Genomic DNA, 17,160 nt, shown 5'->3' on the forward strand with positions numbered 1-17,160 from the left:
CTGTAAGATGTCGGTCCCCACGCTCGTGGTTCAGGGACAGCATGATGAGTTGATACTGGGGACTAATGTTATTAAGCATGTCCTTCGTCAGTCTAAGCTGTGCAATTCCTACTGGAAAACTGTATCCGGCCCCTGCACTGCCAAAGATCAAGAATCTGAACAGTTCCTATCTATGCTCTCTGGTCTGAGTCCGTGGAGAGGTCAGGATGTGCCGGACAAGGTTGGCACTGTGAGGTGCAATTCAGCTGTTTGCCTTGAACCTGGCCGTGAATATCTCATATGGGGGAAACTACCTAAAGACACTGCTGTATCTCCGGGCAGCACCGTAATGACAGAGCCCATATCTGCTCGTTCGGCCCCGAGGGGAGTTTTGGTAGCAATGATTGTTACTCCATTGTGGGGAGACAGATGGGTCCCACTGAAGCTCATCAATACTTCTGACAGGCCTGTGTTGGTGAGGCGTAATGCAAAGCTGGCTGATGTCTTCCCCTGCATGGCGCTTGAGGACATGGATGTTGCTGAGCCTCCAAAGGTCCCCCTGGTCAGTTGCACTCAAGTGGATCGTACACCGCATTCACCTCTCTGACCACAGACCATTCCGGCTCCCATTCAGGCGAGTGCCCCCTGGCCAGTATCAGATATTACGCCAGGTACTGAGTTAGATGGAGGAGAAGGAGATCATCCGAAAGTCCACCAGTGAATATGCGTCTCCGTGTGTGTACAGATTTCCGTTGGCTGAACAAGAGGACCCTAAAGGATGCTCATCCTCTTCCTCACCAGGCGGATTGCCTGGCTGCGCTTGGTGGCAACTGTTTCTTCAGTACAATGGACTTGACCTCCGGGTTCTATAACATCCCATTACATGAGGACGACAGAAAGTACTCAGCCTTCACCACGCCTATGGGCTTGTATGAGTACAACCGCCTTCCGCAGGGCCTCTCCAATAGCCCCGGGAGCTTTATGCGCATGATGACCAGTATCTTCGGGGACCAGAACTACTTGAGTTTACTGTGCTACTTGGATGACTTGTTGGTGTTTGCTCCAGATGAGGAGACTGTTTTGGGGCGCCTTAAAATGGTGTTCGACAGACTGCGTGGTCATAACCTGAAGTTGGCCCCAAAGAAATGCTTCTTCCTTAGAAGGTCTGTGAAATTTCTCTGTCACATAATAGATGAGAAGGGCATGTCAACAGACCGCAGCAAGGTTGAGAGCATTGAAAAAATGACGAGTGCTGACCTTATGGAGCCCAATGGGGTGAACCCATCACAGAAGCAGATAAGATCGTTTTTGGGGATGATCAACTATTACCAGCACTTCATTCCCAGATACTCCGCCGTCGCCAAGCCTCTCTTCTCTCTGTTAAAGGGCGAGAGAAGAATAGGGAAGGAGGGGAAGAACAGACTGTCGAACAAGAAGTTGAGTGCCTCTGACTGGACCTCAGACCAGGAACAGGCTTTTGAGAAGCTGAAGGCATCCCTTGTTAACACGGTGGTCCTGGCTCACCCTGACTTCAGCCGCCCCTTCATGCTGTCGACGGATGCATCCCTGGATGGTATTGGTGCTGTCCTGTCACAAGTCCAGGAAAGCGAAACCAGAGCCAGGCCTATTGCGTTCGCCAGCAAGTCCTTGTCTCAGTCTCAAAAGAACTATCCAGCTCATCGTTTGGAGTTTCTGGCCTTGAAGTGGTCAGTCTGTGACAAGTTTAGTCACTGGCTGAAGGGCCACAAGTTTACAATCTGGACTGACAACAACCCGCTGACTCACATAATGACAAAGCCGAAGCTGGACTGTTGTGAGCAGCGCTGGGTAGCTAAATTGGCAGGCTACGACTTTGACATCAAGTATGTGCCAGGCCGGCTGAACGTTGTGGCTGATGTCCTGAGCCGTGTGCCGTTTGTTAAGGACAGTGTTGGTCATAGGTTGCTGGAAGAGCCCTACCTGAGTCTCCTATCCCAAGTCAGGGATATGTCGAGTGGCTCTGTTCAAGATGCCTTTCGGGTATCCAGTGGTCACAGGGAACACCCTCCGATGAGTGTCGATGCTCTGTGAGCAATGGTGTGCTGTACAGAGTTTCAAGAGACCAGATCACCAAGGCAAGGCGGTCTCAGTATGTCGTGCCTGATTCACTCAAGGTTGAGGTTCTGAAGGGTGTTCATGACGATGCAGGACATCAGGGCCAGTTCAGGAGTCTCAGTTTAACCAGACAGAGGTTCTTCTGGCTAACCCTTGACAGGGATGTGAGAGACTATGTGCGCCACTGTCAGCGATGCATCATCAGCAAGACAGTCGAACCTGAGGGGAGAGCTCCCTTAGAGAGTATAACATCAACCAGACCGCTGCAGCTTGTCTGTATCGACTTTTGGTCGGCTGAAGATTCCAGAAACAAGTCAGTCGATGTCTTGGTGGTGACCGATCACTTTACGAGGATGGCTCAGGCATTTTCCTGCAGTCAGCCAAGCAAGTGGCAAGAGTTCTCTGGGACAGATATTTCTGTGTCTTCGGGTTCCCAGAGCGGATACATAGCGACCAAGGGGCAAACTTTGAGAGTCAGCTAATCAGTGAGCTTCTCAGAGTTTCAGGCGTCAGGAAATCGCACGCAACACCCTACCATCCAATGGGAAATGGTAGTGTGGAACGATTCAACAGGACCCTGGGTGGGATGATCCGTGCACTGACACCTGAAGCAAAGGCTGACTGGCCACGGCGTTTGCAGACGTTGACATTCATGTACAACTGTACGGTCCATGAGATGACGCGATACGCCCCCTTTTATCAACATGAGAGTCAACAAATGCTTGCTTTATGCAGCCATTTAACACAAAAGGATGACATTACTATGGCCCATTCAACGTCAATTATCTATCGTTCAGGACGTAGGAAAGTTATACTTTTTCATTCACATATTCATACTAAAATACGGTCTAAAGTATAAATATGTTTTTATCGTTTTCTGCAGCTTTCTCCAGAACGTGATTTATAGCCCTAAATGCATTATATTGATGATCAAATACAGTTTGATAGCGATCTGCGCGAGATAAAACATTTCAAATGGACGTGCTTCTAGAAGTTACTACTTATCATCTGATGTTGACTGGATGGGGGGGGGGGGGGTCGTTTATAATTCCGTGGCCAACGTTAGATGATTCATCTAGTGTGGGTGATATGATCATTAGAGCAGTTTATATCGAACACGGTAAAGAAAAATGCTGAATCTTACCCCAGTCTCCTCGGGCCGTTGGGCGATGAGCGTGGAGCAAAAATATTCCTATTATGGGATGTAGAAATATGCGATCCATCTCCAGGTTGTATAATAGTATATACGTCCAAATCATGTTGTTTATCGAGTTATTGGTAACGGATTGCTATCCATTGTGTCTAGCTCGAGTCCCGGGACTATTAGCGAGTGATCGGACCGAATTGGAATGAGCACCAGCTTCCGTTTCCTGTTTCCGGTTTGGGCGATCTGCCGATCGGCCACCAGATGGCGCTCTTGAACCGTTGGAGAGTTGAGAGGGGATCAACAATAGATCTCAAGTCTCCGGGGGAGAAATATGATTGCGATCACAGATTTTTGAAATATTGATCTCAATGACGTGTTAGCATGGCGGAATTAGCATGGCGGGGAATGACGAGTTTAGGCGTCTCTGGCAGAGAAAGTGTTAATTGACCCGCACCTGTCAACCATGTATCACCAAACATCAAAACCTAACATCTTGCCCTACACACACTACTAACACTACTAAACACTTCTAAACACTATTAAATAATACTAAATAATACCCCTCCCCAAACTAACTCAAACACTACACACATATCATTATCATGGACCCGGCCTTCATTTAATTATCGCCAAACCAACCTTATAGGGGTCCCCCAAGCCCCTGTGGTATAAACTTTTCAGATTAATCTGGCGATAGACCTGGGATCATAACTAGTAAACTCAACCCACCCCCAAAATCCTATATCTTCAAATGTGTAGGTGGTTTTAACATATAACAAAAAAAGATTTTTTTTTTTACATTAATATTGGGTTAAAAAATAGCAGTGTTAAAATAATTGTCGGTTAATGCGTTAATAAAGCTTTAACTTTGACAGCCTTAGTTATTACACATTCTTACACATGTATGTTGAACATCTGAGGTAACAAAGGAAAAAAGCCAAAAGCACTTACTCCTCAGACATTCTTTGACAATTTTACAGCCCAAAATACAAAAAAGATCCAGGCGGAATAGGTAACAAAGGGTTGAAGAAATATTGTCTGAACTGTCAGATGCAAACTGGCTGTGTGACATAACCGAGCATCTCGCTCAATTGAATAAGAAGCTGTAGGGACGCAAACAAGTCCCACCCAAAACTTGACCAATATAGTTGTGAACTGAGACAACCCTTATTTTGTTATTTTTTAGTACAGTTACAGTTGTGTGTTCATGCAGACACATAATAGCAATTTTATTACGAATTGAAAATGAGGGACCCTGATGTAAACAAGTCGAAAGTCTTTCTCTGGTCTGCATCCCCTTAACAATTGTGTGTATTGAGCTGTACTGTACTGTACCCATTCTGCAATCTGTTAATTAAAGTTAATTAAACTATCTTCCATTAGTTGGATGTATGGCCTCTGCAAGGTTGTGTGCAGCCATTTGTTTTTGTAACATCTGCTACATCTGTCCCACGTGTTCTTTGCAGCTCACAGTTGTTAGTTCTGCCCCTCTTGACTGTGACAAAAAGGTTTTGAACAAACTTAATGTCATAGCTTGTATTTGATGATATTCTTCTTTGTTATTTACTTGAATGGTTTGATCATTGATTGGTGGAGTAATATGGGGTTCTGATAAACTAAAATTATTTGTTAAAATAACATAAGCTAACATATATTTTTACATTTATGCAAATGAATATGCAATATGTATAACTTGAATAAGTAATAAATACAGAAACACCATGTTTAACAATATGTAAATGTGTAGCTACATTTATTTTACATTACATTAACATTTATACGTTCTTTGGCCCTTTGAGGGCAACCATAATGCTGATGTGGCCCTCTGTGAAAATGAGTTTGACACCCCTGCACTATAGTCTGGCCCTGTTCTCAGATGCATTTTAGAGCAGCAATGTAGCTGGGCCGTCCTCCTCGTCAGACTCCTCAGTTACTGAGACGACCTCCGCCATCAGGAGTTGAGCGGTCGGAGGAAGATGGTCGGACTCCAGGGGCCCCATGCGGCCTGGAGCCTTCTCGCCTGTTCCTAGCGAGACATTCACACCTGAGACATTCACACCCATTTGCTCACCACTCCGCTCATTCACAACCATTTGATATCCAGGGGGCTTGGAAAATATGGTGTTAATAGAAGTTTCAATAACTTTTTCACAAAGTCTCCTGATACACGGGATGCAGCAACACCCACACAAGATGAATGATGCTATGGTTATTATGAGGGTAATTAATACTGATATTACTAATCCTCTCCAACGACCAAACTGTTTGTTCAGCCACTCACTGACGACATTAGTTACTCCAGAATGCTCGGCCATGCTATCAGACAGGGTCCTAAGCCCCTTGAGGGCTCGTGTTACTGAGCCATCAACCGCAGTGTTATTGGGGATAAAAGTACAACATTGCTCCCCAAATAGCGAACACGCGCCCCCTCTCTCGGCCAATATCATATCTATAGCGATCCTATTCTGGTAGGTCATCAATGAAGTGGCTGACAATTGCTCATAAATCCCCTCGATTGCATCCCGTGTCAGGTTCCCCAGCCTCTGTACATTAAAGTGAATATAATTGATTCGGTCAACGTTTTTGTTTGGGGTGATCCAAAGGAGGATAGACTCAAACCCTGAAGCCACCTCATCCACTAGTTTAAAATCGTTTGGCACCCCCCTCGGAACAAGTGTAAGTGGGATTATATTATATATATATATATATATATATCAGGGATGATCACACCCTTTTTTGGTGCGATCGCGTTCTGATTCGACCCCGAATGGCTAGTGTGAAAGTCCCCTAAGTATATAATCCCCATGTATACCCTTACTAAGTACTGTATATATTGTGATGGAAATAACCTGATCAATGAATGTAGAGTCAAAGATAGACTTGGTTAATACAGGTTTATTATCAAGAGTTATAGCGAGATGACCCAACGAGGACAATGGCCTAGTGTCCCCAGGTGAGCTCCTAGAATCCAGTGAGATGTAGCTCTTTATAGTGTGAGAGCTGGGTGTTCTGGGTAGAATGGCCGATGGGGGGTGAGTTGGGGGGAGGAGGGGGTAGACATTGGAGGGGGGGGGGGTGGTGAGGGTAGACAGAACATGAGTATTGGAGAACAATAGGCTGTCTATGGTAGGTGTGTGGGGGGGATCACAAATGGGAGTGAGGGGGACAATTATTCTACAATATACATGGGGGTTATATACATAGTGAGGGTATATATACATGGGGTTATATACATAGTGAGAGTATATATACATGGGGGGTAATTATATACATAGTGAGGCTATATATACATGGGGGTTATATACATAGTGAGAGTATATATACATGGGGTTATACTTAGTGAGGGTATATATATACATGGGGGTTATATACTTAGTGAGTGTATATGTACATGGGGGTTATATACATAGAGAGTATATATATATACAATACATGGGGGTTATATACATAGTGAGTGTATATATACAATATATGGGGGTTATATACATAGTGAGGGTATATATACAATACATGGGGGTTATATACATAGTCAGGGTATATATACATAGGGGGTTATATACATAGTGAGGGTATATATTAGAGGTGGGCATAGATTAATTTTTTTAATCTAGATTAATCTATCTGCAATCCTGGATTTAATCTAGATTAATCTAGATTAAAATGGCTCAAAAAAAAAAAAAAAACTGCCGAAGGCATTCAAAATATGTGCGTTCTACCCAAATAATGACCAGAAGTAAGTCCTTACTTTTTCTTTCCTCCTTATGTTTCTCAGGCCAGGTGGCCCATTACACCATGAGCCCATCTCCCGTTTCCAAAATGCATTACAGACTGTTTGAAAAAGCTGTTTTGCTATGATAATTGGTAATGAAATATCAAAATAATGTTCAATAAGATGTACTTGTGTTTAATAAGTTGTTTTATTCAGAAGTTAACACAAATAAATAATATTACCAGTACAGTACAGTATCTAGCACTCTCAGGAGCAAAACAGAAAGAATAATTTCAAACTTGAACTATGTGACATGGCTTGAATCAACTGCTCCAGTGGAGTTGCTCAGTGGCCAATGGTGTCAACTGTGGTTGTACTGGGCAGCTCCCAGGTGTGAATGGAACTGTGTGAATGTGAAGCAGGGCGTTCCTGAAAAAGAGCATCTGTGCTCAGCGAACCTACCCTGGGTAAATAAAGGTAAAAAAAAAAAAAACGTAAAAAAAAAAAAAAAAATGGTTTTATTTTTTTTTAGATTAATGCGTTAATTATATTATCGCGCGATACTAGTATAGCGTTAACGCAGCACGTTAACGCCGTTAACGGCCCAGCTCTAGTATATATACATAGGGGTTATATACTTAGTGAGTGTATATATACATGGGGGTTATATACTTAGTGAGTGTATATGTACATGGGGGTTATATACATAGAAAGTATATATACAATACATGGGGGTTATATACATAGTGAGTGTATATATACAATACATGGGGGTTATATACATAGTGAGTGTATATATACAATACATGGTGGTTATATACATAGTAAGGGTATATATACAAAAATATGGGGGTTATATACATAGTCAGGGTATATATAGGGGTTATATACATAGTGAGGCTATATATACATGGGGGCTATATACAGGTGCCCTTGCTGAGGGGCACTTCAGCAGTATTGGTTCGTTTCCAGGCATCAAACTAACAACCCTTCAACTACAAGTCAGCCTCACTAGTAGTCAACCTGCATCCCGATTGATGGCCAACGTTCTGGAGGATTTCAAGATTGTCTGCCTCAGATGTTTTGCATTGGGGGGAGGGGTTGTTTTTCTACATAGACTCAGCACGTATCTGTAGTCTTAAAGGAACATGCCAACATTTTGGGAAATTAGCTTACTTTCATCTCCAGAGAGAGACAAGAAGATGGATAGACAAGAAGATTTCCTCTCTGTGCGTTCAGTAGAAAGCTATCTGGCTGCATGTTGGCCTAGCTTAGCACAATGAATGGAAGCGGACATGACCGGGTAGCCTTCGGGAGAGGTGTTAGTTGGACAATGCCTAGGCTACCCGGTCATGTCCGCTTCCATTCATTGTGCTAAGCTAGGCCAACATGCAGCCAGATAGCTTTCTACTGAACGCACAGAGAGGAAACTGGTATCGATCTTCTCTCTGGAGAAGACGGTAAGCTAATTTCCCAAAATGTTGGCATGTTCTTAAGCACCATCCCCACAGTGTGGGTGAGTATACCAAACTATGCCCTTCTTTACCTGGCACTTGTGTTCCGTATGCACGACTACAGCTACATGCCCTTTGCACTTTATCATTATTCATGATCAGATATGTTGAACTGCGATGCGATAAGTGTGCTTATGTAATGTACACCGTAATGATTTCTGTTTGTCTGTTCGCATTTGCTTTTTCTCTCTCTTGTAAAAGTTCAGCGCACATTTAACTCCTGATATTCTACACATGGCAAGACAAACTTGAACTTGATTGTGAACCCTCCTCCGATTTCTTATTTAGTCCCGAATTCCATAACTTTACTGTACCGTATACATTATTCTATTCTATCATCCCTTACTGAAAAATATCACGGTAGTCTGATGGTATTTTTAGGTTCACCATGGTACTGTCATGGTAAATTCTTTCTTTTTTTTTTTTTTTTTTTGGTCTTTTTCCCCCTCCATTTTCCTCCGATTTTCTCCCATCCCAATGTTAGTCGTATGCCAATTCCCAGTCCCTTCCTGGTCGCTGCGTACTTACCCCCCACAGTCAGATCATCTGGGAGAGTGGAGGCTACCACGTGCTTCCTCCGACACACGTCCAGCCAATCACCACTTCTTTTCACCTGGCAGCGCGGATTCTCATCGAGAGGGCGTAGCGTGTGGGAGGACCACACTATCCCCCTCGAGTCCTATCCGCGCTTAGCAGGCGCCCCGACCGAACTGTAGGAGTCGCTGTTTACAACGACCCGGACCCACCCCGCCAGCTTCTCCCACCCTCTAATACAGCCAATTGTATTAGTGCAGACGGCCAGCCAAGCTGGTGACAACCCCGGAGCTGTGAGCTGGACTCGAACAGGCGAATCCAGCTCACAGCTCCGTGGCTGGTGACGAACGCAATCTCCGCTCGGCCACCTAACCGCCTATATGGTAAATTCTTTCTTAATTTATTGGTTTAAAATACAGAGACAGTGCATATTAACGAACATTACTGTAAATATGCCAGTTTAGCCAGATTGGCAAATTTTCAACCGTAGTCTCTGGGGCAGGTGTCATGAGCACTACAATAGTACCACTTCTGTCCTTAAATAATACCATGGTATAATCATGAAGTTAAACCATCTTACCCATATGGGCTTACAAGACACATAAACAATAAGTGATCATATTGACATTTATTTTTTAATTTTTTTATAGATTTCTTTCCATTTCATTGCTAGAGATCAATGATTTGTTTTTGTTTTATATTGTTTGTATTTACATGTTCGAAATAAAGCTGCTATGATACTACCAAAACACGATGGAAATACCATGATACCAAATACTACGATACTTTGTCAACCTCTAGACTCTAGTGAATCAAATAATAGTGAAATAAAACTATTTCTCATTTTGGAAACCTGTGGGGTTTCCCTGGACTCCACTTGATCAAATATTTGATACGCTTGTACTGTATATAAAGATAACGTGAATCACGTTGAATATGTCTGGTTAACTATTTCCCCTTCAGGTGAGCAAATATTATGTATCCCATACAAAGTACTTGGAAACCTTGTACCAGTCAGTCATCATCAAATTTCACCCGCTGATGCACATCAGCGATGCAGTCGGCAAGTACAATCTGATCTAGGGATGCACCGATCCAATATTGATATCGGATATCGGCCCCGATATGACTAAAATAGCTAGATCGGGTATAAAAAAAAATGATATATTCTTTTATAATTTCTTAAAGGGGCTATGTATTATAAATGTCATTTTTCAGTCTCTAGCATTTTATTATAGTAATAGGAGTTCGTATCAATGTGTTTTAGGGTCTAAATACCATATTGGCGGATTGCTCAGATTCAGCCCAGCCCCTTTCCTGGTGTAGTAAATCAGGTCATATTTTTTTTGAACGGCCAATACGCGTCAGACAGCCGCTGGGTAGCGCACAGTGATGCGATTGGCTCTGTGGTTGGAGCTAATGCCCGCCCCCTAACGCCCGCCCCCATTCTACCGAGAATACAGAGGTACCTAGAAAACGGAGTGCGGTCACTTGCATCTTCATATCTTCCACAATGAGCAAACCCAGCAAACCCCACAGGCCTTACAGGACATGTTCTGTTCCTGGCTGTAAAGCTAGTACTACTAATACGTCTTTGCACACTTTTCCTGTGGATGCCGAACTTCGCCAGCAATGGACAAAGTTCGTTTTTGGGGACCCTCCTAGTTCTGTCGCAACGTCTCATACTCGGGTTTGTACTGCACATTTTTCCGCCGAAGACGTTGTCAATCAAGGTCTTTTTGATGCTGGGGTGACCTCCTGGATTCTTCTAAAGAAAGGTGTTGTGCCTACTATTCGGGACCCGACAGAAGTAGTAAGTAGATATGCCGTTCACGTGTGTGTGTGTGGGGAACCATTGTTTGGGGGGTGAGTACAATCTAACGTTAGTGTGTCTGTGTTCGACGGGACGCGACAGAAGTACACTGTATATAACTGCTGCTCTTTATAAAGTAACGTTATAGCAAACTATTGAAGCAAGCTAGTCATAATTAAAAACTGCTCAATACAAACACAACTAGTCAGAGGTAAACAAGGTAACGTTACTTATAGCAAGCTATCGAAGCAAAAGCTGGCTGGTCAACTAAGTAACGTTACTCGCTCTTTTCGGCAAGCCATTATACTAACGTTGTTGTAATAAACTTACCAATCGGAAACTATTTGCAAGCCTCGCTGTTGCAACTCGACTTCTTCTTCTGAATCAAACATAATGTACAGCCATGTTGTATTAGTTAGTAAAATCGGTATATGTTTTGCGTGTCGAAATAAAAAATCTTCACCTGAGAGGGAAGGACGGGGAGATGGGCGGAGCTATTTCGTGGGTGGCTGTCACTCAAAGCATTCTGCTAGTATGGGTGGAGCCAAGCCAATAACAGCTTGAAATCCTAAAACAGAAAAATGCTGGTTTTGAGTACTTGATTAGAAATATAAAACAATGATTATTTTTGGAATAAACCTTACAGATGTGTTACATAGACTCACAGGAATTGTGTAAAGTTGCCCAAATAGTGCTAGGAATAGCAATACATAGCCCCTTTAATTGATTTTAGTTATTTAATTTGTATAATAAATAAAAATTCAGTACATTTATATCCATGTGTTAATTTGTTACATTTCGTTTCACTACGTTAGGGTTAGGTAATGTTTTAAGTCAAACCTGATGTTGCCTTGCACAAAAGAATGATCCCAGTCTCTTCCACACAGTGAGGCATACAGTTTACTAATTGAACAATGGGTATCGGATCGATACTCTGTATTGGCCGAACCCAAAGCCCAGGTATCGGTATCGGGACTGAAAAAGTCAGATCCGTGAATCCCTCATCTAAACCTCCCGAACACGCCGTGGACAACTCTCAAGGAAAAACGAAAGCATGCAATTATTTTACAACACGATTTGTCATTTACACCGTAAGTACACATGCTTTTTAATTCTTTTTACAGCATCCACTGAAGCATTGTGTATCTCTCTCTGTGATGTAAGACATAACCATAAATATTCAGACAAGCGGGACGACTTAAATCACCGCAGCGCGATGTAAATCCAAACCTCCCTTAAGTATTAATTTAAGACTCGTAAATTGCGTGTTTAGTGCGTCTAAACCCTGCGGCCCTGGTATCACACAGAGAGGATGGAGGCGGGGGGGGGGGGGGGGGGGGGCTGTGAGTGGGGGACACGACGACAGCCTGTCATTGTTCTTCATCTCCTCCTCTAATTGGCCGCGGAGCAGCAGAGTAAAGCCGTCTCCGCCTGGCCCCCCGTCCTCGGAGTGCAACCGGAAGACAACAACGGACCGTGTTTGTGTTTAAAAAAATATATATATATATATTATTGAACGACGCAAGCGCAGGAGTGTGTGGGAAGGCTGTTATTATTTTTTTTATTATCTTTTTTTAGCATTTTTACAGATTTTATTGGCCATGCAGGACCGACAGAGGAGAGGGCGAACGGGAGGAGAGGTGGGGAGGACATGCGACAAATAACGACGGGAGCTGGGATCGAACCCAGGTCGGCCGCGTAGGTGTGCGAGGCACTATGGTATGCGCCACGAGGGCGCACCGGAAGGCTGTTCTGTGGGGTGTGTTCTTTTTAAAAGCAGATAAGGTGACGAGGGAGAGGAGAGAGGAACATGCTGATGAGATGTGAAGGAGGGACACGCGGCTCTGTGTCAAAGAAACCAAAAAATAAACACACTGTCGTCTCCAGATGATACACATCTCACGCTATGTGTGGAGGAGAAAAACATCATTGTGCACTTTGTGTGTGTGTGTGTGTGTGTGTGTGTGTGTGTGTGTGTGTGTGTGTGTGTGTGTGTGTGTGTGTGTGTGTGTGTGCGTCTGCAGGTCTCATGCATGCTCTCCTGTGTATGTGTTGGCACCTTTGTGTGTGTGTGTCTGCATGACTCATCTATGCTCCCCTGTGTGTGTACGTGTGTGTGTGTGTGTGTGTGTGTGTGTGTGTGTGTGTGTGTGTGTGTGTGTGTGTGTGTGTGTGTGTGTGTGTGTGTGTGTGTGTGTGTGTGTGTGTGTGTGTGTGTGCGTGTGTGTGTGTGTGTGTGTGTGCTCATCATGCTCCCCTGTATGAGTGTTAGCACATTTGTGTGCGTATGTGTGTGTGTACAGAACTCATGCATGCTCTCCTATTTAGGCTAAGTGTTGGCACCTTTGTGTGTCTGCATGACTCATCTATGCTCCCCTGTGGGAGTGTGTGTATGTATGTGTAAGTGTATATGTGTGTGTATGTGTAAAGTATGTGTATGTGTGTGTGTGTGTGTTTGTGTGTCTGCATGACTCATCTATGCTCCCCTGTGGGAGTATGTGTAAGTGTATGTGTGTGTATGTGTAAAGTATGTGTATGTGTGTGTTTGTGTGTCTGCATGACTCATCTATGCTCCCCTGTGTAAGTGTGTGTATGAATGTATGTATGTATGTATGTATGTGTGTGTATGTGTACAGTATGTGTATGTGTGTGGTATGTGTGTGTGTGTGTGTGTGCACATGGAGCCATGTTTGCATGCTCCTGGATTATCATGCACAATAATCCCCACAGCAGACAGAAGCAGCTGACTGTGGGGGGAGGGGCTACATGACTGGGAGGAGGGGCTACATGGCTGGGAGGAGGGGTTACAGGGCTGGGAGGAGAGGCTTCATGTCTGGGAGGAGGGGCTACATGGCTGCGAGGATGGGCTACATGGCTGGGAGGAGGGGTTACGGGGCTGGGAGGAGGGGCTACATGGCTGGGAGGAGGGGCTACATGGCTGGGAGGAGGGGTTACATGGCTGCGAGGAGGAGCTACAGGGTTGGGAGGAGGGGTTACATGGCCGGGAGGAGGGGCTACATGGCTGGGAGGATGGGCTACAGGGCCGGGAGGAGGGGCTACATGGCTGGGAGGATGGGCTACAGGGCCGGGAGGCCTCAGCACTGCCCTCTTCAGACAACAGCGGCGATTCACCAGTCAGACAACACAAGCCTCCTAATGATCACCGTTTTCCAAGAACCCTCCTCTCATTCTCCATGAATAGTCATGCCGGTTCCCCAGGCCTCCGCTGTGGTGTGTGTGTGTGTGTGTGTGTGTGTGTGTGTGTGTGTGTGTGTGTGTGTGTGTGTGTGTGTGTGTGTGTGTGTGTGTGTGTGTGTGTGTGTGTGTGTGTGTGTGTGTGTGTGTGTGTGTGTGTGTGTGTGTGTGTGTGTGTGTGTGTGTGTGTGTCGAAGGCGTTTTAAATTGTTTACAATGAAAGGCTGCTGGAGGTTGATTCGAAGGCATTTATGTGGGTGGGGAATCCGCGCTCCATTGAGCTCCACCGCGCAAACACAGTCCTATTCTGCATGGGTTAGGAATGCAAACGAGGGAGAGAGATGGAGAGAGAGAGAGAGAGAGAGAGAGAGAGAGAGAGAGAGAGAGAGAGAGAGAGAGAGAGAGAGAGAGAGAGAGAGAGAGAGGAGAGGGAGAGGGAGAGGGAGAGATAGAGATAGATGGAGAGAGAGAGAGAGTCCCCGGGGGATTGATTTGGAGGTGTTCTGTCAGCCGCGCAGCATCCTCTCTGGATCTCTGAACCGTGCTTCTCCTGCACTCCATGTTCCACTTGCAGGCATTTTGAAAACACAGGTAAAATGATAAATAGGTTTGTTCTTAAATCTGTGCTAAATGCACTAGAGAGAGCTAGCAGCACAGGGGCCATCCCTCTGTTCCCACAGCCCTACAGTATGTTCCCACATCCCTCTGTTCCCACAGCCCTACAGTATGTTCCCACATCCCTCTGTTCCCACAGCCCTACAGTATGTTCCCACATCCCTCTGTTCCCACAGCCCTACAGTATGTTCCCACAGCCCTCTGTTCCCACAGCCCTACCGTATGTACCCACATCATTCTGTTCCCACAGCCCTACAGTATGTTCCCTCTGTTCCCAAAGCCCTACAGTATGTACCCACAGCCCTCTGTTCCCACAGCCCTACAGTATGTTCCCACAGCCCTCTGTTCCCAGAGCCCTATGTTCATGGTCCCACAGCCCTATGTTCCTACAGCCCTATGTTCCCACAGCCCTATGTTCCTACAGCCCTATGTTCCCACAGCCCTATGTTCCCACATCCCTATGTTCCCACGGCCCTATGTTCCCACAGCCCTCTGTTCCCACAGCCCTATGTTCCTACAGCCCTATGTTCCCACAGCCCTATGTTCCTACAGCCCTATGTTCCTACAGCCCTATGTTCCTACAGCCCTATGTTCCCACAGCCCTATGTTCCTACAGCCCTCTGTTCCCACAGCCCTATGTTCCCACAGCCCTATGTTCCCACAGCCTTATGTTCCCACAGCCCTATGTTCCCACAGCCCTATGTTCCCACAGCCCTACAGTATGTTCCCACAGCCCTAATAATAATAATATCTCAAAGCACTACATTTTACATACATTTCCCTACAGCATGTTCCCACAGACCTCTGTTCCCACAGCCCTATGTTCCCACAGCCCTATGTTCCTACAGCCCTCTGTTCCTACAGCCCTATGTTCCCACAGCCCTATGTTCCTACAGCCCTATGTTCCCACAGCCCTATGTTCCCACAGCCCTATGTTCCTACAGCCCTCTGTTCTGGAACAGGGGCTGTGGCACAATGCATGGCTAATTTAAGTGGATGCCAACACCATAACACAAAAGTACTGAATCCTCGCCCAGAGTAACTTTAAGTGCGTGTGTGTGCGTGTGTGTGAGTGTGAGGGGGTTATTCTTCAAACGCTACTGCTGGATGATTCGCTATTGGAGAGTCAGCACAGCAGTACTCTCTTGGAGAGAGAAAATAATTGGCTGCATTGTGCGAAGCATGCCGCTGCATGTCAGTCGTTCTGGAACCATTCATTGATGTGGTGAAGGAACCTGTGGGATAAAAAAAGAAAAAAAACATGCACATCTTCCCGACGTAGCCTCGCTTCAGATGCGGTTGCATGTCGGTAACGGGATACGTCCACGTGTAGAACTTTGACTAATTTCCCCCACGGTCGCCCCAAAACACAGACAGCTTTCCTCTCCGCTCCTCCCGTCCTTGTTTGCATGTTGCGATTTGTGCCGTGCGCCGTTGACGGAGTGATTTGTGTCATTGTGTCACCGTTAACATTTCTATTATGCTAATTAAGTGTGATTTAATGCTCGGGAGAGGACTTCAAAGGACACGGCGAGGAGACAAGCCCCTGAGGGGAGTGACAGGTGGCGGTGTTTTGATCCCCGCTGGTGAATTATCATCTCTCTCTCTGCTCACATGGTTCAGCCCTCTGGCCGGGCTCTGAAGCCCTCCCCTCTCCTCTGTGCCTCCTCTGGCCCATCCCCTCTGAAGCCCCTCCCCTCTCACATATGCCTCCTATGGCCCCTCCCCTCTGAATCCCCTCCCCTCTCATATGTGCCTCCTCTGGCCCTTCCCCTCTCCTCTGTGCCTCATCTGAAGCCCCTCCCCTCCTCCGCTGGCCCCTCCCCTCCCTTCTCCTTTGTGCCTCCTCTGAAGCCCCTCCCCTCTCTGCCTCATCTGGCCCCTCCCCTCTCTGCCTCCTCTGGCCCCTCCCCTCTATGCCTCCTCTGGCCCCTCCCCTCCCCTCTCTGCCTCCTCTGGCCCATCCCCTCTCCGCCTCTTCTGCCCCCCCCCTCTCTGCCTCCCGAATTTCCCCAAGGGGATCAATAAAGATTAAAGATGAAAAAAAACGTCCTACTTTTACTATTACGCACTTTGCTACTAAGTAAACTACCCTGCCTATATTACTACCTACTATGCTAATCCATCTTTACTACTATGCACTCAAGACGGTAGCACTCAAGTTCTACACCAGCGTTTCCCAAACTCTGGGTCGTGACCCAAAATGGGTCGCGGACCCGTTTTTATTTGGTCGCCAATAAAAAATACAAAAAAGATTTATATATATATATATATATATATATATATATATATATATATATATATATATATATATATATATATTTTTTTTTAATTTTTTTTTTTTTTGTGTTGTAGATGTGTTGATTCAGTTTGGCACCACATACTTCTGAATCTGGGTTTTCTACTCTAGCATACCTGAAAAACAAATACAGAAACAGACTAAATGCTCAGCATGACCTCAGAATAGCACTTTCAAAAAGCCCAGAATAGATCTGCTAGTCACATACCTCTCATTAGATTTCATTGTGCCATAGATGAAATATTATACCCCTTCTAGCAT

The sequence above is a fragment of the Notolepis coatsorum genome (assembly GCF_963971535.1).
Source record: "Notolepis coatsorum genome assembly, chromosome: 2".
Taxonomy (NCBI): domain Eukaryota; kingdom Metazoa; phylum Chordata; class Actinopteri; order Aulopiformes; family Paralepididae; genus Notolepis; species Notolepis coatsorum.